This window comes from Cervus elaphus, chromosome 20 (genome assembly GCF_910594005.1).
Source record: "Cervus elaphus chromosome 20, mCerEla1.1, whole genome shotgun sequence".
NCBI classification, from domain to species: domain Eukaryota; kingdom Metazoa; phylum Chordata; class Mammalia; order Artiodactyla; family Cervidae; genus Cervus; species Cervus elaphus.
The window spans coordinates 85,646,057-85,673,111 of NC_057834.1; positions in this window are offsets into that span (position 1 = coordinate 85,646,057).

Here is a 27,055-nt window from a genome sequence, read left to right on the forward strand (position 1 = left end):
GATCAGATAGTAATCTAGGAGATCAGAGTTGAGATCAGGATAATGTGTAACTAAGAAAGAATAGTGGCAAGAGCATCCTCAGCATAGACAGAGCACTTGAAGGCCCCTAAGGCAAAGAAGAGCTTGTTATTCAGAAGGTCATTTTGGTGGGAGTAAAGGGAGGGAAGCAGGAGATGAGTCTGAAAAAGTGGGTAAGACAAGGTTAAGTTTCTATAAATCATGTCAATAAACCTAAACTTTATACTAAGAGCTATCAGAGGGTCTTCAAGGGTTTGGCAAAGAAAATAAACAGTGTTAAGAGAGAGGGATAGGGAAGATAGACCACAGTAAGATAAAGTCAAAACTTAATGAAGATGCAGCCATGTAGGACTGTCTAAGCAATTATAAGGACTTTTGACTTTACTCTCAGTGAGAGGAGGAGCCATTGAAAGGATTTTTATACAACATTCTGGTTGCAGTGTTGATAGAAGACTTTAAAAGTAAAGTCAGGGAGAAATCTGGAGTCACCCAGATAAGAGATGATGATGATCCATACTATATGGTTACAATAATTGATAGAAGAATATGATTCTAGATATATTTTTTAAAGGAGAGCCAAACATTATTTGTGTTATGGTGTGAAACAAAGAGAGAAGTCAAGAATGAATTTATGGTTCTTAGCCAACTGGAAAGTTGCCTCTAGTTCATATTGGGATGGCTATAAGTAAAGTAGATTTGAGAGAAAGATGATGAAGACATTAGGCATCCCAAGAGAAGTGTCATGAAGGCAGTTGATACTTAAGTTTGGAAGTTAGATGAGAGATCTAAGATGATGGTATTATTTTGGAAGTCATGAATATATAAATGCTATTTAAAGCCATTAGAATAGATAAAATCACTAAGGAAGTGACTATAGGCAGAAGAGGAGGACAAAACACTGAGCCTGAGGCATTTCAGTATTAAGAGTTTGGAAAGAAAATGATAGCACAGCAAATGACACTGAAAAGAAGTGGCTACAGAGAAAGTTAGAAAACTAATAGTGTGCAGTATTCTCAGATGGCTCTAGTGATAAAGAACCCACCTGCTAATGCAGGAAACATAAGAGACACAGGTGCGATCCCTGGGTCAGGAAGATCCCCTGGAGGAGGGCGTGGCAAACCACTCCAGTATTCTTCCCTGCAGAATCCCATGGACAAAGGATCCTGCCAGTCTACAGTCCATGGGATCACAAAGAGTCGGATACAACTGAAGCCACTTAGCATGCATGCATTCCTCTCTACCAGTTAAAATAAACTATTTAAGAAGGATTGAGTAATCAGCTATGTCAACTATTGCTGATGAGAACATTAAAATGACTGAAATTTAACCTTTGGATTTAATAGGTTGGGTCATTATTGATGTTAACAAGAGCAGCTTCATGATAAAAACCAGATTTAAATGGGGGTGGGGTTGACAGTAGGAAAGTTTCTGGAAACAGTATTGAAGTTTTATGGTGCTTTCCTATAAGAAGGAAAAAATTAATGTGGTAGAAGCTAGATGCAAGAGGGAGAGCAATACAAAGCATTTTATGTCAGGAAAAAAATAACACTATGTCAATGGGTTCATTTTTCATTCTAATCCAAAAGAACGGTAATGCCAAAGAATGTTCAAACTACCATATAATTGTGTTCATTTCCCATGCTATAGTAGCAAGGTTGTGCTCAAAATCCTTCAAGCTAGGCTTCAACAACACCTGAAGCATGAATTTCCAGATGTACAAGCTGGGTTTGAAGAGGCAGAGGAGCCAGAGATCAGGTTGCCATCATTTGTTGGGTCATGGAGAAAGCAAGAGTGTTCCATAAAAAACATCTACTTCTGCCTCACTGACTGTGCTAAAACCTTTGACTGTGTGGATCACAACAAACTGTGGAAAATTCCTAAAGAGATGAGAGTACCAGACTATCTTACCTGTCTCCTGCAAAACGTCTGTGCAGGTCAAGAAGCAAGTTAGAACAGGACGTGGAGCAACTCACTGGTTAAGAATTGGGAAAGTAGGATAACAAGACTGTATATTGTAACTTATATGCATAATACATCATGTGAAATGCCAGCTTGGATGCATCACAAGCTAGAATCAAGATTTCCAGGAGAAATATCAGCAATCTATGCAGATGATACAAAACAAATGGCAAAAGTGAAGAGGAACTAAAGAGCCTTTGCATGAGGGTGAAAGAGGAGAGTGAAAAAACTGGTTTGAAACTCAACATTCAAAAAACTAAGATCACAGTATCCAGTTCCATCATTTCAGTTCAGTTCAGTTGCTCAGTCATGTCCAACTCTTTGCAACTGCGTGGACTGCAGCATGCCAGGCTTCCCTGTCCATCACCTTTCAGCACTTCATGGCAAATAGAAGGAGAAAAAGTAGAAGCAGTGACATGTTTTGTTTTCTTGGGCTCCAAAATCAATGTAGATGGTGACTGCAGCCATGATATTAAAATATGCTTGCTCCTTGAAAGGAAAGCTATGACAAAGCTAGACAATGTATCAAAGAACAGCTATCAGTTTGCTGACGAGGGTCCTATGTAGTCAAAGCTGTGGTTTTTCCAATCGTTATGTATAGATGTGAGAGTTGGATCACAAAGAAGGCTGAGTGCCAAAGAATTGATATTTTCAGATGGTGGTGCTGGAGAAGACTCTTGAGAGTCCCTTGGACTACAAGGATATGAAACCAGTCAATCCTAAAGGAAATCAACCCTTTCATATTCATTGGAAGAACTGACGCTGAAGCTGAAGCTCTAATACTCTGGCCACCTGATGCAAAGATCCGACTCATTGGAAAACACCCTGAGGCTGGGAAAGATTGAAGGCAAAAGATGAAGGGGGAGGAAGTGGATGAGATGGTTAGATAACATCAGTGACTCAATGGACATGAATTTGAGCAAACTCTGGGAGATAGTGGAGGACAGAGGAACTTATTGTGCTACAATCCACAAGATAACAAAGAGTCAGACTTGGCTTATCAAGTGAACAAGAACAATGGGTTCATGGTAGTAGTAAAAAAAAAAAAAAAAGAAGAAGAAAAAGAAACACTGACGTGAAGGAAATTTGGGAGAATAGCTGGAGAGAAATGCTTCAGCAGGTGAAAGGCTTCAGTGACAAATGTTGTATTAAGACTGGTTTATCTAGAAACTTGGAAACTGATCTACAGGTAACAGAAATGAAAGTGTGTTGTGGGGCTACAGATGCTGTTGAGTGTGTTGATATATTTGTTGAGAACAGGTAAGAATTCTCTTCTGATTGCTTTGATTTTCTCACTAAAATCAAAGATCATCAGCTGAGAGAAAGAGAGTTATAAAAATAATCATCCAGAATAGTGAGGAAAAACTATGGACTGTATTCTTACAATATGACTGATTGCAGCCAGTTAGAGGCACCAGCAGAAGATCAATGGAAGGATAGAGGGGTCAGAACTTTTTGTCCTCTAATGCCCTTCTGCCACTGGCAGGGATTGTGTTCCTGTTGGATAGCCTTTTTTGCAGCTATGGATCTTCCAAAATCTGGGAACTGCTCTTTTTGCTTACCACTTCCAGTCTAAAGATGGTAATAACTTTCCACTGTCTGCTAGCCCTGGGGTACTCCATATCCTTTGTTGGTTTACTTAAAGGAAAAATGGTGCCTACATTAAGCTTTTCTTAATTACTCCATTAGTGTGTGCCATCTGTTTTCTGATTAAGAGAGTAATTGGTACCAGGAATAGCCCTAGGGAAAGAAACCTTAAAAAAATTAAGACTGTGGGATTTTGTTGTTTTGCATTTTTTATAAACACATGGATATCCTTCTTTAAGGGTGTGGATAATAATGGACAAGTGTTGACATCTCAATTCCAAAAAATGGTCAACAACAGAAAAAAACTTGAAGTGCCTATACAAGGCAAAGTTTTGTGATCAAGTGTCTGTGATACTCAGGAAATATAGTGACAGTAGAAGTATCTATAGAGGTATAGATAGAGGTGTCTCCTCTGAAGATCCGAGAATGCCAACAGCAACAACAAACAACACTGATTGCCCTGGACACCAATTGCAGTATTCAGATAGAAAGGGAGTTTTAAGAGTGTCTTATGTCCTGAAAAAATAGGATCATGCTCAGTGCCTAATCATAACCAAAGTAGAATTATGTACCTTCACCTTATCAAATATGCAATTCTACTATAACTCTATGCTGAGAAAAAGCTATGGTTATGAAAGAGTGGAGAATTGGATATGGTATGGAAGCATTAGGGAAGAAACAGATAAAGGTGAGAAATTTGAATCCCCAAAACACCTGAGATTTCCTGTTAATAAAAGTAGATCCTCTTTACATAAGCTGCAGCAAATCGTGTTTCAGTGATATGCCAGTTATCCTCAGACCTAACTCTCAATTCTTTTATGGCCTCTGGATAGAGGAAGATCTAAATGCTAACCTAGTTTTAATGAAAAAATACAAATACTAATCTTGAAGAAAGTAGCTTATCCTCAGAAAGATCTGTAGAATCTTGCCAATTTGTATCCTTAAAAGTCTTAAGAGCATGACTGAGAGGGATTCTAAGGTTGCTAGGCCAAATAATGTGAAATGTATGATCAGCATGGGTTGAATTTATTGAAATAAGTACATTTATTCAGCATTTATGATTTGTATTGATTTAAGCACCGAAAGTAAACATTGATAGTATTTTCAGTTCAGTTCAGTTCATTCGCTCAGTCATGTCCGACTCTTTGCGACCCCATGAACCGCAGCATGCCAGGCCTCCCTGTCCATCACCAACTCCTGGAGTTTACTCAAACTCATGTCCATTGAGTCTGGGATGCTATCCAACCATCTCATCCTCTGTCATCCCCTTCTCCTCCTGTCCTCAATCTTTCCCAGCATCAGGGTCTTTTCCAATGAGTCAGCTCATCGCATCACGTGGCCAAAGTATTGGAGTTTCAGCTTCAACATCAGCCCTTCCAATGAACACTCAGGACTGATCTCCTTTAGGATGGACTGGTTGGATCTCCTTACAGTCCAAGGGACTCTCAAGAATCTTCCCCAAAACCACAGTTCAAAAGCATCAATTCTTCGGTGCTAGGCTTTCTTTATAGTCCAACTCTCACGTCCATACATGACTACTGGAAAAACCATAGCCTTGACTGGACGAACCTTTGTTGGCAAAGTAATGTCTCTGCTTTTTAATATGCTATCTAGGTTGGTCATAACTTTCCTTCCAAGGAGCAAGCATCTTTCAATTTCATGGCTGCAATCACCATCTGCAGTGATTTTGGAGCCCACAAAAATAAAGTCAGCCACTGTTAGCACTGTTTCCCCATCTATTTGCCATGAAGTGATGGGACCAAATGCCATGATCTCAGTTTTCTGAATGTTGAACTTTAAGCCAACTTTTTCACTCTCTTCTTTCACTTTCATCAAGAGGCTCTTTAGTTTCTCTTTGCTTTCTGCCATAAAGGTGGTGTCATATGCATATCTGAGGTTATTGATATTTCTCCTGGCAATCTTGATTCCAGCTTGTGCTTCATCCAGCCCAGTGTTTCTCTTGATGTACACTGCATATAAGTTAAATAAGCAGGGTGTTGAATTAATGGCAGACCTATAGTCAATGAAATTGAGATGCTGGAATTTGGAAGTTTGAACAGGAAAGGCGCCCCAAGGCTCAAAGAATGTTGGAATGAATTGCTATGTGAAATCTACTTTCTTGATTCCTAGCTCTCATTCCTTTCCTGTCCTAGGGGACATACTTTCCCCAAGCCCTCTTAGAAACTCTGTGACTGTCCTTTATTAAGCTGGAGATGATGATGGGTGTTACTGTTATGAAATTGGACTCCCCAGTTTCCATGTGTGTAGTAGAATTTTGATATGCTACAGTAATAGAAATGCTTACTTGTTAGCAAAAAAAAAAAAAAAAAAAAAAAAAAGACAATTACCATAATAAAATTTAGAGAGAGGTGACAATCAGAGTACTATCCCAAGCAAAAGTATTAGGTTGGCCAAAAAGTTCATCCATTTTTCTTTTTCCTATATGATCATACTAAAGTTCCCAATGAAATTTTAGGCCAAGCCAGTATATAACTGATTGATCAAAAGATCTCTAAGAGTAACTTAGGTGGAGAGACAATTAAGGTGCACTTTGAGCTGTGTAAATGGAAAAGTTCTAGGTCTGGTGAGCAGAAGCCTGATTCAAATTGTTGTAGTGGATTTATGTTCTCTTACTCAAGCTTTGGGAGTCACAGCTGGCTCAGTGGCTCAAGAATTCACTTGCCAGTATAGGAGACACTGGTTCAATCCCTGGGTCAGGAAGATACTCTGAAGTAGGAAATGGCAACCCACTCCAGTAATTTTGGCTGGGAAATCCCAGGAACAGAGGAGCCTGGTGGGTCACAGTCTATGGGGTCACAAAGAGCCAGACACAACTGAGCAGGCACACATCACACCACACCCAAGTTCTAGATTTAAGACATTTAACAGAACATACAGGTAACCCCCCCCCCCCACTTTCTGAAAGCTTACATTATACCACTTCACTTGTATTAAACACATTAGTACAGTAACAGCTTTTTTAATAAAAGTAAAAGTCCTCTTTGGATTTCTTTCAGTTAGCAAAAACAGGTACTATTGTAGGTCTGTCTTAAAAGTGAAGTGGCATAATGCAAACTTTCAGAAAGTGGGAAATACTTTTCCCTTTATGCCACTTTGGCTCACAAAGGGTTTCACAGAAATGCTCTACTTTAGGATGACTGAGGAAACTGGTTTTTGTTTATGGAGAAAGCCAGCTAACTTTGAAGAAATATTTTTTAATGTAGCCACAAGGGAATCATCCCCACATTTTCTCCCAAAAATACATGCAGCAACTTATGAAAGTGTGCACAGGACAAAAAGAAAAACTGCCTTTGAGTTTTGTAGACACTAGCTCCAGATGGACACCAATCCCTAGTGACTTGAAACACTTAGGACAGATTTGGGGCTTATAGAGATTGAAGACAAACAGAATCTTGGTCCAGGTAAAACTCATGGTAATTATTTTCCTAATCCCAGACTAGTGAAAACAGCTATATTTAGTGCATACCAAAATGCTCACATTATTTTCTCTACTGATGAAATGTGCAGTGGTGGTGGAAGCTAATGGAACATCTCACTTTCCCCAAATATACTGAAAGCAATATTGCATTCCTAGGGAAATTTCAGACATTGGTGCCACCATCAGAATTTGGAAAAAAAAAAAAAAGAGTAGATTCCTATTTTATCTCCATCTACCTCTCCTGTTTGGCCTGCACAAAAGTCACATAGATGAATCTTGGAATATGATTGGCTTTTACAAATTTAAGAAGGAGTCATGACAAAAAAGAGCTACAGTTCAGATGTTGTATACAGTCACTTGTACTAGTATACTGCTTTAGATATTACATTTTTCCCCCTAATTTCTATCAGCAAATGTAATCAGAAGCCATTTGCTTTTACTTGACAAGGAAAGCAATTCACATTTACTGTCTTACCTGAGGATTATTTCTGATCTGTTCTCTTTCATAATAGCTTAGAGAGACTTTCTTTGTTTGGTCATCCTACAGACCACCACATTTGGCCATTATGTTGATGATACTACACTAACTGAACATATCAGGTAGGCAGTAGCAGAAATCCTAAGAAGCACAATTACCTTAGTAAGACATGTGATTGCTAGGGAATGGGAGATAAACTCCAAAAAATGATTTACCAAATCAGGTGTCAATTATATCTCAATACAGATGGACTGGGATCAAAGTAAGGCACCAATTGACATTCTCACAAAAGAGCCTCTGAAAAGTGAGAGACAAGTTGTAGAGCCATTTACAACCCACAAAGAAAGTGGCGCATGATGAAACTGGATGTCAAAAATAATATGCATCACATCTAGGTGTGCAGCTTCAATATTTTGCTAAATCAGAAGGCAATTTTTTAATTGGGAACAAAGAAATAAATGCTCTACTCTATCTCAAGGCTATAATACAGCATTCCTGTACTTAGACCTCACACCCAGCAAACTTAATAGTATAGAAAATGTCTGTGGCAGTTGAAAATGCTAAGTGGAACTCTTGGCAAATTTCAAAGGGTGATTCTATTATGACATCTATCTTCTATTAGAAAAATAAATTTCAGATTTATACTCAGATTTGATAGTTTTTAAACTCTTGGCTATTGGTACAATATAACTATATGCTTTCAAATTCCCATTTTGAAGTGGATGCTATTGGATTAAAATAATCCAAAAAATGGATGTGCACTACAGCATGCCTTACTAATCGGAAAATGTCTGACTAGTACAACTGCATAACCGGCTGCTCAGATGCCCATACCATGTGCTTCTATCAAGTGCCACAGCCTTTCTAGGGAGAAAACTATAAAACAACAATGAAGAAAAAAGCTCCCCCTTGAGAAGGGACAGAATATTGATTGTCCAAGCCAAATTGAAGGAGACAAGTGCAAAGTACTCCCAGTTACGTGCAATGACTAAAAGGTTGACTAGAAAAATGGATGAATGATGACAAGGAGATCTGAATAATGGATATGTGAATGAATCTTTCTGATTGGGTAGAGTGTAAAGAAATTCTCATGGAAATATCCTCACTGAACATCTACTGCAAAGCATCTTTTCACTAATTTGATAAATAATATGATCCTTCCTCTGGATGCCAGTCAGCTTTCTCCCCTTGCCACCTTGTGGACATATAAAGATTTTCTGTCACGAAGAAAACAGATTTTTGTCCTTACATAAATATTTTCACATGTCATATACAGTTTATACCTTAACAGAGTTTTTTCAATGCTATCTTACGTGGTCTTAGAAAATGATTTTGATATTGTCATGACATTTACATGTTATTGTCTCTATATAAAAAAAATCATTTTGTAGCAAATTGCAGGATGGCTCATGCCCAGAAAATTTATGTGTTTTATCACATTTCCTATTCTGTATAGTTTTTAGCCACATAGAACAATGAAATGACCTGAAGATACTTTGGTTAAAGTGGCAATTGGGAGATATGCCTTTCAAAACTAGGGAACTTTCCTATAGTGTGTAGCATATGTGTGAAACTCAGGACCAAGAGATAGTGCCTTTTTCCTCATAGTCAGAATTCACTATTTCCAGGAATCATTGGATAGAGGTACAATGGGAATTATCTTGCTCTTATACCTACTAACTGTATTAAGGAATGCTGTGTACTGAAATGAATGCCCCCTTTCATCTGAAATCCACATATTGAAGCACAAATTTTCAGTATGGTTGCTTTTAGAGGTAGGACACTTTAGGAGGCCGGATGAAATCAGAATGTGTGTGTGTGTGTGTGTGTGTGTGTGCTTAGTCACTTCAGTAGTGTTTTTCAACTCTTTGCAACCCTATGGATTATAGCCCACCAGACTTCTCAGTCCATGGGATTCTGTAGGCAAGAATACTGGGGTGGGTTGCTATGCCCTTCTCCAGGGGATTTTCCTGACCCAGGGATCAAACTTATGTCTCCTATGACTTCTGAATTGAAGACAGTTTTTTTTTTTTAACACTGAGCCACCAGGAAACCCTGAAATCATAATGGCGGGGTTCAAATATGATAGAACTGGTGACCTTACGAGAGGATGAGCTCTCCCTCCTTCCCTCTCCTCGTCCTTACGAGAGGAAGAGATCTCTCCCTCCCTCCTCACTGTCTTTTTCTCCTCTCCCTCCCCGTGCATGTACCAAGGAAAGGCTACACAAGAACACAGCTCAAAGGCAGTCATCTGCAAGGCAGGAAGAGAGCCCTCACTGGAACCTGACTATGCCAGCACCTTATGCTATGTAATTTCTGTTCATTTATGTAATATATTCTGAAATTTTCTTCTCTCTTCTTGAAAAACACTTATAATTTGGAATAGGCACAGGTGTAGCCTTTTTAAGGAAATCTGACTCTCTAGGTCACTCTTGCTACTCTTCCTTCATGCATTTATTTATTTCAAATATGTCATTGGCATTATCCTAAGTATGTTATATTGTAATCACCAGTCTATGAAGCTGTCTTCCCTAAGACTGGTTACCATGTTTTATTCATATTTGTATCCTAAGCCACAAACACAATAAGTGGCATTTAGTAGGTTCTCAATAATACTTATGAAATTAAAGTGTCAATAAGTGAACAGAAGGAAAAGGATGAAGTATGATTTTAGGAAGTACAACTGTCAGAAGGCATTGCAAATTGAGATTCCTGGTCTTAGGGACTCTCAGTGTATTTGTATGAGAGTCCTCAGGGTACCGGTAAGTGCGAGGACCACTGTACAACACAAGATGTTGAAAGAAAATCTCTCAAGTTCTGTTTCATCTATAGATAAGCTCTAATGCAAAGGTTTTACTGCAGTGGAGGATTCAATATATTCGTTAGTAGAAGGTTAACAGAACTGAGAGGATAAGACTATGTCTGTAAGAAACAATATCCTAGAAATGCCAGTGTACATTTAATATACATTTCTCAGCTGTACCTGTTCCTAGGTATTTCTGAGCCTACAGCAAAACTGTTTTTCAAGGCCTACTCCCAGCTCTATGTGCCTAGCTAAATGCTGAAGGCAGTTTAAAATTGAGCAATTAAGGACTCCAGAGAAATTCTCATAAACATTTTAAAGACACTTACTGGCTGAGTTGTCCCTGTTTCCCTTAAACGCCTGATCCAATCTCTTTCCGTGTGAAGTTGAGGGTAAATCTGATAGTTCCTACTTATTTTTTTGGAAAGTAGATGCAGTGATTTATCTTGATCTGTATTTATGGAACAAGTCAAATTCTGTTCTATAAATTTGCCTTCTGAAAAATTAAGAGGGAGAAATTTATAGGGAAGGTTCTTTTCCTCATAAATGGTTTGACAGTGATGATCTAAATTTAGAAAAACATAGTTGAATTTAGGAAAAAAACCTGGAAAAAAATCTGAAAAAAAAATCTGAAATAGAACATATGCATTCTAAAATAAACAGATATCTTAAAACCTAACATATAGGAGATATTTAGTATTTGTTGAGTGTAAATCCTGGATTAAATTCAATGAAATTAAAAACTAATGGGAGTATTGCTATTAACAGACACCAGAGGCTTTCTTAACTGGTTATAGCACATACGGTGATATTAATGTGCTAGAAGTAGACCTGCTGAAAAGTCACTACTGTGATCAGCTATGAACAGGTCGTTTGATTATACCTCCACTATTTTTAGGCATGTCCTGTCTGGTACTGCATTTAGACCTGGCATCTCTTTCAGCTCACGTACTGAATTGGCTTTGTTTTTGAATTGGCATCTTCTGGAGAAATTTTCCTACACTCTGCTCTGAAGTAAATACACTGTTGTGAGAAATATGGTGAGAAATGTTTCTTGGGAAACATTAATTTTCCACTTATCTTATTCCAAATGATGATGAATCGTTATTTGTCTTTAATTTTTGCAACAGCTATAATCAAGTAAGCAAATTTATACCTGCAGACACCTCAGCACACATATATAACATTTCTTTGAAAACAAACAGGCCACAACAGCAAAACTGCAGCAGATCAAACAAATTTTTACACAGGAAAAGAAACTGATCTGTTGTCAGCACCGTGCATGGGCATATTCCAGCCTTATGGCTATTGGTGACTTACAATTAAGAAAAATGTTGTGCAGTATGCAAATACTTGGCCAGTTTTTGGGAGGGTTGATCTGCTTTTTTGGGAGGGTTGAATATTGGTTGTTATTTAATGCTTTGGGATCTTTTCTATTTTTCCTTTCTGAAAATTTCTGTGGCTACTTCACAATGCAAAATTAAGAACTAGGGTAGTAGATTTTTTTTGAATGGTAGTAAAAACACATACACTTTAATTTTTATGTTAGATAAAGAAGTTTAAAATATGTAATTGACATATAGGTCAATAGAAGAAGATATGAATTTTATTCACATTTCACTGAGTTCTTGAAAATCAAGATGCCAATCAGTGTTTTATTTTCATGTAAATAAGATAGTTGTTACTCCTTTCTAACTTTTCCTCCATCAAAACCAGGTCTCATCAGGTCTGATGATGAGATGGAATCAAGGAGCTGACAAGTGAAGTTGAATTTTAAACGTGCCCCACATTTGTTTCATTAACCTTTTTTTCTCTAGAGCCTAGTTCCTTCCCAGAAAGGGTGCAAATTTCAAAACAGCCATTTGAAACAATCTTTGAAGTTTCAATTCCACAAGTGTTTGTAAAATGCCTTGTAAGTAAGTATATTTACTTTATACTGGGGGAAACGAATATAGAGGAAATAAAAGAAATAAGGGAAATAATATGCTTGCTAACTCTATAAAGAATGTGCTATTTTTGAAAGAAAAATGGTATTTAAAGACACTTTTACCAATAAGAAAAGGTGAGGACAATTCCTTAAATGATCTGATCAAAATGTCATAATTGTTAGTCTACCTACTTAAGTGTACATAAATTACATAATTGTACATAAATAGTGCATAAATTATTTTAAGCACCATTTAAAAAGCACTACCAATTCAACTATGACAATGTTTCTTGTAACTTATAACTTATATTGTTCTGAAAGAGCTTCTTAGACTAATGTTGACAGACTTTGATTATATACAAACTAGTGTATACTGATTAAAATATAAAATTAACTAATTTTCTTAAAATTTTGTCATGTATAGAATCTGACATTCCCAAATCACTTTTAGGCTCACAGTCACCGTTTTTTTTTTTTTTTTTCCACATAATCTTTTTTGTGTGTATTTCTTAAAAATGTTATTCCAGTATTAGCATTAAGATGTTCTTCTAAATTGCCGATGACCATTCTGTAAGTTTTGTAGCACATGCCCAGGTAAAAACAGCTACATCATGCCAGTTACCTGCATTACAATGCTTACATCATGCTTTTAGATATGATTAAAGATAAAAAAATGGAACTCATAATCAACTAGATTATAATAATAACAAAATATTTAATTTGTTGTGAAATATTAAATAATCAGTTATACTTAGGTCAGTTCCATTATCCCAAACATTCCACCAACACACTGTATCTTCAAAAAATTTCAGTTCAGTTCAGTCTCTCAGTCATGTCCGACTGTTTGAGACCCCATGGACTGCAGCACACCAGGCCTCCCTGTACATCATCAACTCCCTGAGCTTCCTCAAACTCACATCCTTTGAGTTGGTGATGCCCTCCAACCATCTCATTCTCCATTGTCCCCTTGTCCTTCCGCCTTCAGTCTTTGCCAGCATCAGGATCTTTTTAATGAGTCAGTTCTTCGCAACAGGTGGCCAAAGTATTGGAGTTTCAGCTTCAACATCAGTCCTTCCAATGCATATTCAGGACGGATTTCCTTTAGGATGGACTAGTTGGATCTCCTTGCAGTCCAAGGGACTCTCAAGAGTCTTCTCCAACACCACAGTTCAAAAGCATCAATTCTTCAGTGCTCAGCTTTCTTTGTAGTCCAACTCTCACATCCACACATGACTACTGGAAAAACCACAGATTTGACTAGATGCACTTTTGTTGGCAAAATAATGTCTCTGCTTTTGAATATGCTATCTAGGTTGGTCATAACTTTTCTTCCAAGGAGCAAGCGTCTTTTAATTTCATGGCTGCAGTCACCATCTGAACTGATTTTGGAGCCCGCCCCCCCCCCCAAAAATAAAGTCTGTCACTGTTTTCATTGTTTCCCCATCTATTTGCCATGAAGTGATGGGACCAAATGCCATGACCTTAGTTTTCCAAATGTTGAGTTTTAAGCCAACTTTTCACTCTCCTCTTTCACTTTCATCAAGAGGCTCTTTAGTCCTTTTTTGCTTTCTTCCATAAGGGTGGTGTCATCTGCATATCTGAGGTTATTGATATTTCTCCCAGTAGTCTTGATTACAGCTTGTGCTTCATCCAGCCCAGTGTTTCTCATGATGTACTCTGCATATAAGTTAAATAAGCTGGGTGACAATATGCACCCTTGAAGTACTCTTTTCCCTATTTGGAACCAGTTTGTTTTGCCATGCCCAGTTCTAACTGTTGTTTCCTGACCTGCATACAGATTTCTCAGGGGGCAGGTCAGGTGGTCTGGTATTCCCATCTCTTTCAGAATTTCCCACAGTTTATTGTGATCCACACAGTCAAAGGCTTTGGCATAGTCAATAAAGCAGAAGTAGATGTCTTTCTGGAACTCTCTTGCTTTTTTGATGATCCAACAGATGTTGGCAATTTGATCTCAGGTTCTTCTGCCTTTTCTAAATCCAGCTTGAACATCTGGAAGTTTACGGTTCATGTACTACTGAAGCCTGGCTTGGAGAATTTTGAGCATTACTTTACCAGCATATAATGTGAGTGCAATTGTGCAGTAGTTTGAGCATTCTACGGCATTGCCTTTCTTTGGGATTGCAATCAAAACTGACCTTTTTCAGTCCTGTGGCCACTGCTGAGTTTTCCAAATTTGCTGGTATATTGAGTGCAGCACTCTCATAGCATCATCTTTTAGGATTTGAAATAGCTCAACTGGAATTCTATCACCTCCGCTAGCTTTGTTCGTAGTGATGCTTCCTATGGCCCACTTGACTTCTCATTCCAGTATGTCTGGCCCTAGGTGAGTAATCACACCATCATGATTATCTGGGTCATGAAGATCATTTTTGTACAGTTCTTCTGTGTGTTCCTACCACCTCTTCTTAGTATCTTCTGCTTCTGTTATGTCCATACCATCTGTCCTTTATTGTGCCCATCTTTGCATGAAATGTTCCCTCGGTATCTCTAATTTTCTTGAAGAGGTCTCTAGTCTTTCCCATTCTATTGTTTTCCTCTATTTCTTTGCACTGATCACAGAGAAAGGCTTTCTTATCTCTCCTCGCTATCCTTTGGAACTCTGCATTCAAATGAGTATATCTTTCCTTTTCTACTTTGCCTTTTGTTTCTCTTCTTTTCACAGCTATTTGTAAGGCCTCCTCAGACAAGCATGTTGCCTTTTTGAATTTCTTTTCCTTGGTGATGGTCTTGGTCCTTACCTCCTATACAATGTCATAAACCTCCACTCGTTGTTCTTCAGCCAATCTGTCTATCAGATCTAATTCCTTGAATCAATTTGTCACTTCCACTGTATTATCATCAGGGATTTAATTTAAGTCATACCTGAATGGTCTAGTGTCTTTTCCTACTTTCTTCAATTTAAGTCTGAATTTGGCAATAAGGCATTCATGGTCTGGGCCACAGTCAGCTCCTGGTCTTGTTTTTGCTGAATGTATAGAACTTCTCCATCTTTAACTGCAAAGAATATAATCAGTCTGATTTCAGCATTGACCATCTGATGGTGTTCATGTGTAGAGAGAGAGAAAAGCAGTTCAAAGTAGAGGATGAAAGACGGAATGACTGAAGGTAACTAATATCTGATTGTAGAAGTTTGGGAATATCAAAATAAAGTGAAATACTCCACTCTTCTTTTAGCAGTCATGGGTTGGACTTTTAAAAATAGTTTCCAATTTACTTTTATGATCCTGTCCATCCAATTTATAATTCTATTGATGTCACTCTAAAAATCTCTACTTCTCTTAAAATACTAAAAATATCATGTCACAGATAGTTCATTACAGATGCTTACTCTAAGGATAACTCATAAAAATAATCTTTAAGAGAAGGATAAATTGTATAAAAGATTGTCATTGGAAGTTCTTTATAATATCTGGAGTCATGTTAAGGATCTTTTGTTTTAACTTTTATTTCTTAATCCTGAAATTTAGTTGCAATATTCTTTCTAATAATCCAAAGCATATTCAGTTGGATTTGGTTTTGTCTTACATCAAGAATAGCATATACTCTCAAAGATAAGATACAACATAATTCATATCATTAAAAAGTTTGTGAGGATCTGAAAGAACACCTCTCCACAAGAAAGTGCCTGAAATTGTCATAGTTAATATTTAATACTTACACCTAAATTATGAGCTAATATTCATTTTGTCAAATTAAAAAAAAATAAGTTTAATTGCATTAGAAGATATCTATCATACTGTGACAATGTATTATGTCTTCATTTGTTTTTTTTCCAAAACGTTTATTTAAAAACACATTCCATATCACTCTGAATTAAGTTATGAGAGTTATAATATTGGTCTTCATTTTTTAGATAAAATGTAAATATAAAATATTTCTCTGTGCTATAGTCTAGATTATATCAAATAAGATCATGCTTCAGACTTTGTTCATGAAATAGTCTTCAAACTCAAAAACCTAAGCAATAAGAAAATGCAAAAGAGAAAGAGACATTTTTCACGTTGATCTGAACAAAAAAAGGAAGAGAGGTAGACTCTGATTAATGTCCAGAAACACCAGAAAATTTCATACTTGAAAATTGGTTTTTAAAATGCCAAGTGTCTGCCAACATTATGTGAAAATGAATGATATCTCTGCTGGGCATTTCTTGATCAGGTATGGTGTTTCACATTTTAACTTAACTATGGGCCAAGGTTAACTACTCTGTCCAAATTGCTAAATTTTCTTGAAGAAAGCAGCTTAAAGTCTCTTAATTAAAATGAAAATCATGAACGCATTTAAATTTAGAAATGTAAAAAAATATCTTTACTGAATTCTGTTTTCTTTTGAGGGTAAACTTAAAATGAATGGACAAACATTCTATACACAAAATTAATTTTTAGTCGCCCTTAATTTCTTATGAATAAGAACTGTTACTAGGGGGAAAAAACGACTGTAATATTATGGAAAGCACTCATCTGACAGCAGATTAGCATCATGGTTATGGAGTTTTAAGGTTGTAAATCATTCTGAATTACATTTAGACAATATACTAAATAGAAAGTTTAAAATTCATTTTTTCAAAGAGGCAACTCTGTCAGTTATGTGAAGGTGGTTTAAAAAGAGCATTTATTCCTTTCACAATTCGCTCAAATCAAGAATTTCATGGGACATTCAAACACTGGTTTTATTCTGTGACTTAACTATTTTTCATCAGCTTCAGCATACAGAGGAAACATTTGGTCACCCTTCTCAGTATAAAGGAGAAATAGTGAATTCTCATTTTATAGAATGACTACTGTAAATATTTCCTAATTGTGTCTCATTGAATCCTTATCAAGTGGGACATGTCATACACATATACATATATATATACACATTCATAGGGAATTAAGGTTATAATAAAATTAAGGTTGCTAATCAGAAGACCTTAAAATAGGGGCATTGTTCTGGATTATCCAGTTGGATCAGTGCAACTCCATGAGCCCTTAAATCTGGAAGGAGGGTGGATCAGGGATGAAAGACCGAGGAGGAGCAAGTCAAAGCATAAGAAGGACTCAGCCACTGTTGCTGGCTCTCACGAGGAAGGGGACCATAAACAGAATTTCAAATGGCCTCTAGAAGCCAATTAAGGCCCTCAGCTGAGAGCCAGCAAGGAAATGGGGACCTCAGTCCCACTATAATAAGGAACTGAATTTTGTCAACAATTTGACTGAGCAAGGCAATGGTTCTTTGCATGGAGTCTCCAATAAGGAACCCTACCCTGCCAGTATCTTAAATTAACACATTGATACATGTATAAGGTAATGTATATACATAACATATATAAATGTATATAAGGTTTATAAACATGTTAATGTTTATAAACATACTTTATACATATTATATAATTATATTTAATGCTATTCTATGCACATTTATTTTAAACAGTTTGAATTAAGCAAATGTTAAGAAAGCCTTAATATGTTACCTTGGGGCTGAAATCAACATTTAAAATAGTTTCACGGCAAAATGGTGCTGGCAGTTGTGGACACTGACATTTGCAGATAGCTGCTAAGGATGAAGTAAAACCACTACAGAGAAGAAACCTGGAAAAATCATCATTATTTTTAAAAATATTAAACTGACCATATATTTAAGGACATTTAAATGCATGAGCTTTAGTGTATTATTTTTATCCTTTTGAAAAACAAAAGAGAAGTGACTTTCTTTAAAAAAGTATAGTTAAAGTAAAATAGGTATAAATCTAAATACGAGATGAACATCCTATTTACAGGACAAATAACCAAAGTCAAATTTATCAAACTGAAGCAAAAATATGCATATAGCAATTAGGGTTTTAGAATCATACATTTAATTTTTAGCAGCTTTATGGCTGTATAATTGACATACATAGAATAAAGTGCACATAAACAAGTATACAGTTTGACAAGTTTTAGTATAAGTGCATACTCATGAAACATTTAATCAATTAGGATAAGATCCAAAACTTTTCTAGTACCTTTGTAGTCCTTTCATCTTGCTCCTCTTCTCTCCATTGCATCTCATCTCATCCTCAGGCAGCCACTTATCTGCTTTCTGTTACCACAGATTTGTCTGGATGTCCTAAAACTTTATGGATTCAAAAGTATATACAGGCTTCTTTTACAAAGTACGCTGCTGCCGCTGCTAAGTCGCTTCAGTCGTGTCCAATGCTGTGCGACCCCATAGATGGCAGCCCACCAGGCTCCCCCGTCCCTGGGATTCTCCAAGCAAGAACACTGGAGTGGGGTGCCATTTCCTCCTCCAAGGCATGAAAGTGAAAAGTGAAAGTGAAGTCGCTCAGTCGTGTCTGACTCTTCCTGACCCCATGGACTGCAGCCTACCAGGCACCTCTGCCCATGGGATTTTCCAGGCAAGAGTACTGGAGTGGGGTGCCATTGCCTTCTCCTTTACTAAGCATACTTATAATTATTTTGACTCATCTATGTTCTAGTATTTATCATTCATTTCTTTTTATTGCTGAGAGTACTCCATTGCAAAAAATGCCATTATTATGTTATAGGGATCAAAGGGAATGACTTCTTTTGATGAAAATTTGGGTTGCTTCCAATCTTAGTCTATTATAAGTAAAGTCACAAACCATCATTTTTGTTATGTATGTGCAGTTTCATTTCCCTTCAATAATTCTTGGAAATGGAATGGCTGAATCATCTAACAGATGTAGATTTACATGTTTAAGAAATTGCCAAATTCTTTTTCACAGTGAATATATTATTTTGCATTTGTACCAGCTTTCTGAGAGGTAAAGTTCTTCCACATCCTCACCTGTGTTAGGTATGGCTAGTCTAAGTTTTCCATCTGTTTATCTTTGTGAAGGGTCTGTTCATATCCTTTGCTCATTTATATCTGGCTGCTTTCTTGTTGAGCATTGGAAGTTCTTTTTATATTCTGGAGATGAGTCCTCTATCAGATATATGATTCAAAAATGTTTTCTCCCAGTCAGTGGCTTTTATTTTCTTTCTCATTAATATTGATTTTTAATAAAATGATGTTTTCAACTTTGATGAACTCTAAGTTGTTTCATCTTGTGAAATATGCGTCAATATCATATTGAAGAAATATTTTCCTATGTCTCCTATGATTTCTTTCAGAAGTTTTATGGCATTGTTGTTGTTTAGTTGCTAAGTTGTATCCAACTGTCTTGCAGCCCCACAGATTATAGCCCGCCAGGCTCTTCTGTCCATGAGATTTCCCAGGCAAAAATACTGGAGTGGGTTGCCATTTCCTTCTTCAGGGGATCTTCCCAAACCAGGGATTGCACTTGTTTCTTATGCATTAGCAAGCAGTTCTTTACAACTGGGCCACTAGGGAAGCCCTTTATAACATTAAGTTTTGCATATAAACCTGTAATCCATTTTAAGTTTTTCATATGATGCAAGGTAGTGATGAAATTTTTTTTAAACATATGAATATCTGCTTCTTTTCGCAGTATTTTTTTAGTAGATAGTCCTTTTTCTACTGAACTATCTTTGCATCTATATTAAAAATAAGTTTTCTATATACATATGGTCTATTTCTACACACTCCATTATATTCCTTAGGTCTAACTTAAGCTAATAGAATTTTTTTTTTTTTTGCCTTTATAATGAGTCTTCAAATCAGGTTATGTTAGTTTCCTTACTTTGCTCTGTTTTCAAAGTTGTTTGGACTCTTTTAGTTCATTTGAATTTACATATGAACTAGAGCATCGGCTTGTCAAGTTTGACAGAACAAAGCAACAACAACAAAACTGCTGTACTTTTCATTGGTATCACATTTAATTAAGTTCAAGGGAATTGACACCTTAATAATAGTGATCTTCTGACTTATAAAACATTACTCCTCTTATTTAGACCTTCTATTTCTAAGTAATGTTTGAAAAGTTTCAGATTTTTTCCATATTTTGTCACGTTTGCCCAATTATTTTTCATATCTTAATGTTAATACAAATGGTATTTTTTAAATATTATTTTTTATTAAATCTAACATGTAGAAATACAATTGACTTTTCTATAGGTCTTGTATGTTATGGCCCTGCTAAACTGATTTATTATTTTTTTGCAGATTTAGCTTTTGCGGATTGTTAGCTTTTTGCAGATTCTATTAAATGTTCTACATAAATCAGCAGTCCTAAATCTTTTTGGCACCAGGGAATGGTTTTGTGGATGAAAATTTATCCATAGGTCAGTGGGAGGGTAGGATGGTTTCAGAATAATTTTCATAAAGAGTGTGCAACCTAGATCCCTTGCATGTTCAGTTCTCAGTAGAGATCACCCTCATATGAGAACCTAATTCCACTGCTGATCTGATGAGAGGCACAGCTCAGGCAGTAATATGAATGATGAGAAGCAGCTATAAATACAGAAGAAGCTTTGCTTGCTCACCCGCCACTCACTTCCTGCTGTCTAGCCCAGATCCTAACAGGCCATGGACTGGTACTGGTCCGGGGATTGGAGACCCTTGATATAGATGATAATGTCATCTTTGGATAAGGAAATTTTTGCTTCTTTTCCAGTCTAGATGCATTTTATTTATTTTTCTTGCTGTATTGCACAGGGTAAAACATCATGAACAATGCTTAATTGTGACAGACTAGAAATCCTTTTGTTATCTTTGGTCATGGTGAAGAGAAAATTTTATCTTTCACCATTAAGTAATTAAGTTAATGGTATGTTTTCTATAGATACTTTCTATCAAGTTTAGGCAATTATCCTTATTCCTAGTTTGATGTGAGTTTTAATATATGTTAGATTTTGTTAGATACATTCTCTGTATCTATTATGCTGAGCATATTGTTTAAAAGTGTAGTTTGTTAGGTTAGTAAAATTGATTTTTGAATGTTAAATGCATCCTGTATTCCTGGGATAAATTACATTTAGTTATGATGAATCATCCCTTTTATGTATTGTATTTACTTTGCTAATATTTTCTTTAGAATTTTTCCATTTTTGTTTAGGCAATACATTGCTGCATTTTCTTGTAGCATGTTTGTTAGGTCTTGGTATCACAGTAATGCTGGCCTCAGAATAAACAAGGAGGTAGCCTATCACTTCAGTTTTCTGGGCCCAGGTTTTGAAGAATGCATTCATTATATAATTTGAAAATTTTAGTAATGAAGCCACTGGGACCTAGTGTTTTCTTTGTAAAATGATTTAAACTACATATTCAGTTCCTTAGCTATTTATAGGTTATTTTTTTAGAGGGAGTTTTGTAAATTTATGTCTTTTAAGGAAATTGATAACTTTAAGTTGTGAATTGTGCTGGCATAAAGATTTTTAAGATATTCATAGTATTCTTTTTAGTGGCCTTTTAGTATGTATGTAATCTGAAGTTATACCACTTCTCTCAATCTAGACATTGATAATATTTCTTCCTTTTTATTCTTGGTTGATCTCACAGAATAGTTGTTGATTTTTAAAAATCTTTTTAAAAATCAATTTGATTTCATTGATTTTTCCTTATTTTCTCTTTATTTCTTTGATTTTTCTCTCTGATTGATCTTTTTAACTCTTTCTTATGTTTATTTTTAATTTACACTTATCTTTCTAGTTCTTTGTAATAGAAACTGAAGTAATTGACTTGGGACATTTATTCCTTATTAATAGGGGAAGGGCTGTAAATCTACTTCCCACCAGTAGTGCTTTAGCAGGAACTTTCAGATTCTGATATACACTATTTTCATTTTAACTCCACTTAAAGAATTTTTATTTTATCCTTTCAATCTTTTGACTCATGAGTTACATTGATTTATTTAGATACACTTTTCTATGGTGATGAATTATTTCAGCCTTTGGATGTTGAAAAATCTGTTATTTTGCCTTCATTTTTTTAAATTTTTTTTTAATTTTTTTATTTATTTTTATTAGTTGGAGGCTAATTACTTTACAGTATTGTAGTGGGTTTTGTCATACATTGACACGAATCAGCCATGGAGTTACATGCATTCCCCATCCTGATCCCCCCTCCCACCTCCCTCTCTACCCGATCCCTCTGGGTCTTCCCAGTGCACCAGGCCTGAGCACTTGTCTCATGCATCCAACCTGGGCTGGTGATCTGTTTCACCATAGATAATATACATGTTTTGATGCTGTTCTCTCAAAACATCCCACCCTCGCCTTCTCCCATAGAGTCCAAAAGTCTGTTCTGTACATCTGTGTCCCTTTTTCTGTTTTGCATATAGGGTTATCATTACCATCTTTCTAAATTCCATATATATGTGTTAGCATGCTGTAATGTTCTTTATCTTTCTGGCTTACTTCACTCTGTATAATGGGCTTCAGTTTCATCCATCTCATTAGAACTGATTCAAATGAATTCTTTTTAATGGCTGAGTAATATTCCATGGTATATATGTACCACAGCTTCCTTATCCACTCGTCTGCTGATGGGCATCTAGGTTGCTTCCATGTCCTGGCCATTATAAACAGTGCTGCAATGAACACTGGGGTGCACGTGTCTCTTTCAGATCTGGTTTGCTCAGTGTATATGCCCAGAAGTGGGATTGCTGGGTCATATGGCAGTTCTATTTCCAGGTTTTTAAGAAATCTCCACACTGTTCTCCATAGCAGCTGTACTAGTTTGCATTCCCACCAACAGTGTAAGAGGGTTCCATTTTCTCCACACCGTCTCCAGCATTTATTGCTTGTAGACATTTGGATAGCAGTCATCCTGACTGGCGTGTAATGGTACCTCACTGTGGTTTTGATTTGCATTTCTCTGATAATGAGTGATATTGAGCATCTTTTCATGTGTTTGTTAGCCATCTGTATGTCTTCTTTGGAGAAATGTCTGGTTAGTTCTTTGGCCCATTTTTTGATTAGGTCATTTATTTTTCTGGAATTGAGCTGCAGGGGTTGCTTGTATATTTTTGAGATTAATCCTTTGTCTGTTACTTCATTTGCTATTATTTTCTCCCAATCTGAGGGCTGTCTTTTCACCTTGCTTATAGCTTCCTTTGTTGTGCAAAAGCTTTTAAGTTTCATTAGGTCCCATTTGTTTATTTTTGCCTTTATTTCCAATATTCTGGGAGCTGGGTCATAGGGGATCCTGCTGTGATTCATGTTGGAGAGTGTTTTGCCTATGTTCTCCTCTAGGAGTTTTATAGTTTCTGGTCTGACATTTAGATCTTTAATCCATTTTGAGTTTATTTTGTGTATGGTGTTAGAAAGTGTTCTAGTTTCATTCCTTTACAAGTGGTTGATCAGTTTTCCCAGCACCACTTGTTAAAGAGGTTGTCTTTTTTGCATTTTATATCCTTGCCTCCTTTGTCGAAGATAAGGTGTCCATAGGTATGTAGATATATCTCTGGGCTTTCTATTCTGTTCCATTGATCTATATTTCTGTCTTTGTGCCAGTACCATACTATCTTGATGACTGTGGCTTTGTAGTAGAGCCTGAAGTCAGGCAGGTTGATTCCTCCAGTTCCATTCTTCTTTCTCAAGATTACTTTGGCTATTCGAGGTTTTTTGTATTTCCATACAAATTGTGAAATTATTTGTTCTAGTTCTGTGAAAAATACCGTTGGTAGCTTAATAGGGATTGCATTGAATCTATAGATTGCTTTGGGTAGTATAGCCATTTTGACAATATTGATTCTTCCAATCCATGAACATGGTATGTTTCTCCATCTGTTTGTGTCCTCTTTGATTTCTTTCATCAGTGTTTTATAGTTTTCTATGTATAGGTCTTTTGTTTCTTTAGGTAGATATACTCCTAAGTATTTTATTCTTTTTGCTACAATGGTGAATGGTACTGTTTCCTTAATTTCTCTTTCTGTTTTCTCATTGTTAGTGTATAGGAATGCAAGGGATTTCTGTGTGTTAATTTTATTCCTGCAACTTTACTATATTCATTGATTAGCTCTAGTAATTTTCTAAAATTCAACACCCATTTATGATTAAAACTCTCCAGAAAGCAGGAATAGAAGGAACATACCTCAACATAATAAAAGCTATACATGGCAAACCCACAGCAAGCATTACCCTCAATGGTGAAAAATTGAAAGCATTTCCCCTAAAATCAGGAACAAGACAAGGGTGCCCACTCTCACCACTACTATTCAACATAGTTTTGGAAGTTTTGGCCACAGCAATCAGAGCAGAAAAAGAAGTAAAAGAAATCCAGATAGGAAAAGAAGAAATGAAACTCGCGCTGTTTGCAGATGACATGATTCTCTACATAGAAAACCCTAAAGACTCTGCCTTCATTTTTTGAATCCTACTTTTGCTTTGTAAAAACTTAAAGATTGAATTTTTTTTTTCATATTTTAAAGATATCTCTTTCTGTACAGTTTCTCACATGAATTGTTTCAACAGGAAAAGAAATCTACTCTCATCCTTATATTTCTTCCTCTTTAGGTAATATTTCTCCTCTCCTCCTATTTTTAAGATGTTATATTTAGCTCATATTTGATCAATTGGGTTATTATATACCTTAGTGTGATTTTTCTTCAAGCTGTGTGTGTGTGAGTGTGTGTTTGTACTGAGATTCATTGCCTTCTTGGATCTGTGGGTTATTATTTTAAAATCAATTTTGGAATATATTTAGCTATTTTTTAAACCTCCTCATTTCAGAGTTTCCAATTATACAGATACTAGGCTAATCAAAATCATACCACTGCTGCTGAACCTCTTTTAATTTTATATGTAATTTTTTTCTTCTATGAGTTTCATTTTGGTTCTATTCTAATATCTTCAAGTTTTCCTAATCTTTTTCTATGCAATGTTTAATCTGTAATTAATCTCATCTAGTGTATTTTTATTTTTTCTGTCAGACATTTAAAATTTTACTTAGAGAAGTTTAATACTTTAAAAATATATTTCATTTTTCTACATTTATTTCCAACCTATATCAATGAATGGGGTGCAGTTAACCCTTGGAAAATGTGGGGATTAACTATACATGCTCAGTTGCTAAATTGTGTTCAACTTTTTGCAACCCCATGGACCACAGCCGGCAACAACCCCTGTCCATGGGGCTATCCAAGCAAGGATACTAGAGTGGGTTGCCAATACCTCCTCCAGGGGATCATTTGTACCCAGGGAGCAAGCCCATGTCTCCTGCACTGCAGGTGGACTCTTTACCACTGCACTTCCTGGGAAGCCTTAATCAGTATGTAATTTATAGTTTAACCTCCATATCCATGATTCTGATTCCTTCACATCCTCAGATTCAACCAACCACCAATCCTAAGTATTTACTATTGAAAAATATTATCATGTAAGTGAACCTGCACGGTTCAAACCTGCAATTTTCAAGTCGACTATATTTATAATGGTTGTTCATTTCCTTTTCTACCAATCTTAACAACTGCATCCGTTCTTGATTATATTTCATTATATTTAACTGACACCAAAGAATTGTCATATTTTCCTGTTTTCTATGATTGCTAATATTTCCTTGGATCCTAGTCATAGTAAATTGTATCTTGTTGGGTGTTGGAAGTATTTGAATTTCTATAACTATTCTTGACTTTTGTTCTAGGATTTAGTTAAATTAATTGGAAATTATTTGACACTTTTGGGTCTTGCTACAAAAATATCTTAGTTGGAACCAGAGCTACATTCCTGGAGCTAATTATGCCCACTAATGAGTATTCTATGCACATGTTTTTGGGTACTCTGAACAATTACCTACAAATTATAAGGTTTTCCAATGTGCCTAATCAGGATAATTATGAGACTCAACAGCCACTGTGGGCAGTGGACTCCGTTCAATGTAATCCTTTTGAACTGATTTTTTTCAAACATGTATCATTTCCTCATATAGATGTGATGAGTAATACTCTGCTGAATTCACAAGAGGGACCCTCTGCTAGTGACCCTCTTCTGTTCTCTGGCATTCTTCCTCTTTGAAACTCTCTCCCCTTGGCACTCAGCCTGTAGTCTCTAGCTACCTTTCATCTTTCCAGACTCTTAGCTCCATTTATACAACTGAAGGAGCTTTCCAGATCTGCCTGAGTCTTTCCTCCTTGTGCCATTATCTAGAAATTCTCTCAAGGCAATAAGCTAGGAAATTATAGAACTCATTTCATTTTTCTGATTTCTCTGGGATTACTGTCTTGCATTGCCTGATAAACTATAGTTTTACATATTTTTCTTGATTTACATTAGTTTCAAACAGAAGAGTACCCAATATTCTATCTTGGCTAGAAATAATCTTAATTAATTTTACAAACTCTGCTGTTTGAATGATCTAATTCTACTTGATTGTAGAATTCACCTAAGTGCATAATTTTTCACAAGGGAGAGAATTTTTATAGCTTTCACCTTTGTTTATATATAAATCATCATCATTAAAGATGCATTTCCTATGGACCTTTAACTTACTCTTTTGTTTTTTAATCCCTAAGATGTAGCAAAATGCCTAGAGTGTAGTTAATTTTGATTGATGGGCCTGTAGAAATAAAAAGCCAAATTAAAGAATGTAAAAGACAAATAATTTGATGCTGAATTTCCATCTCTTCTGGACTGAATGTTTACAGCCCACCAAAATTCATATGTTAAAACCCTACCCCCTAGTAAGACTGTATTTGGAAATGGGTCCTCTAAGGAAGTAATGAAGGATAAATTAGGTCATTTTAGGGTGGTGTTCTAATCCAGTAGGACTGGTGTTTGTATAAGAAGAAACACTAGACAGTTCACTCTCTTTCTCTCTGCATGTACACACAATAAGGCATGTGACCACACTGAGAATGTGGCCATCTACAAGCCGGGGGAAAAGCTCTCACCAGAAAAATGACCATACTTGCACTCTGGTCTCAGACTTCCATCCTCTAGAACTATGACGAAGTAAATTTCTTTTCTTTAAGCCACGCAGTCTATG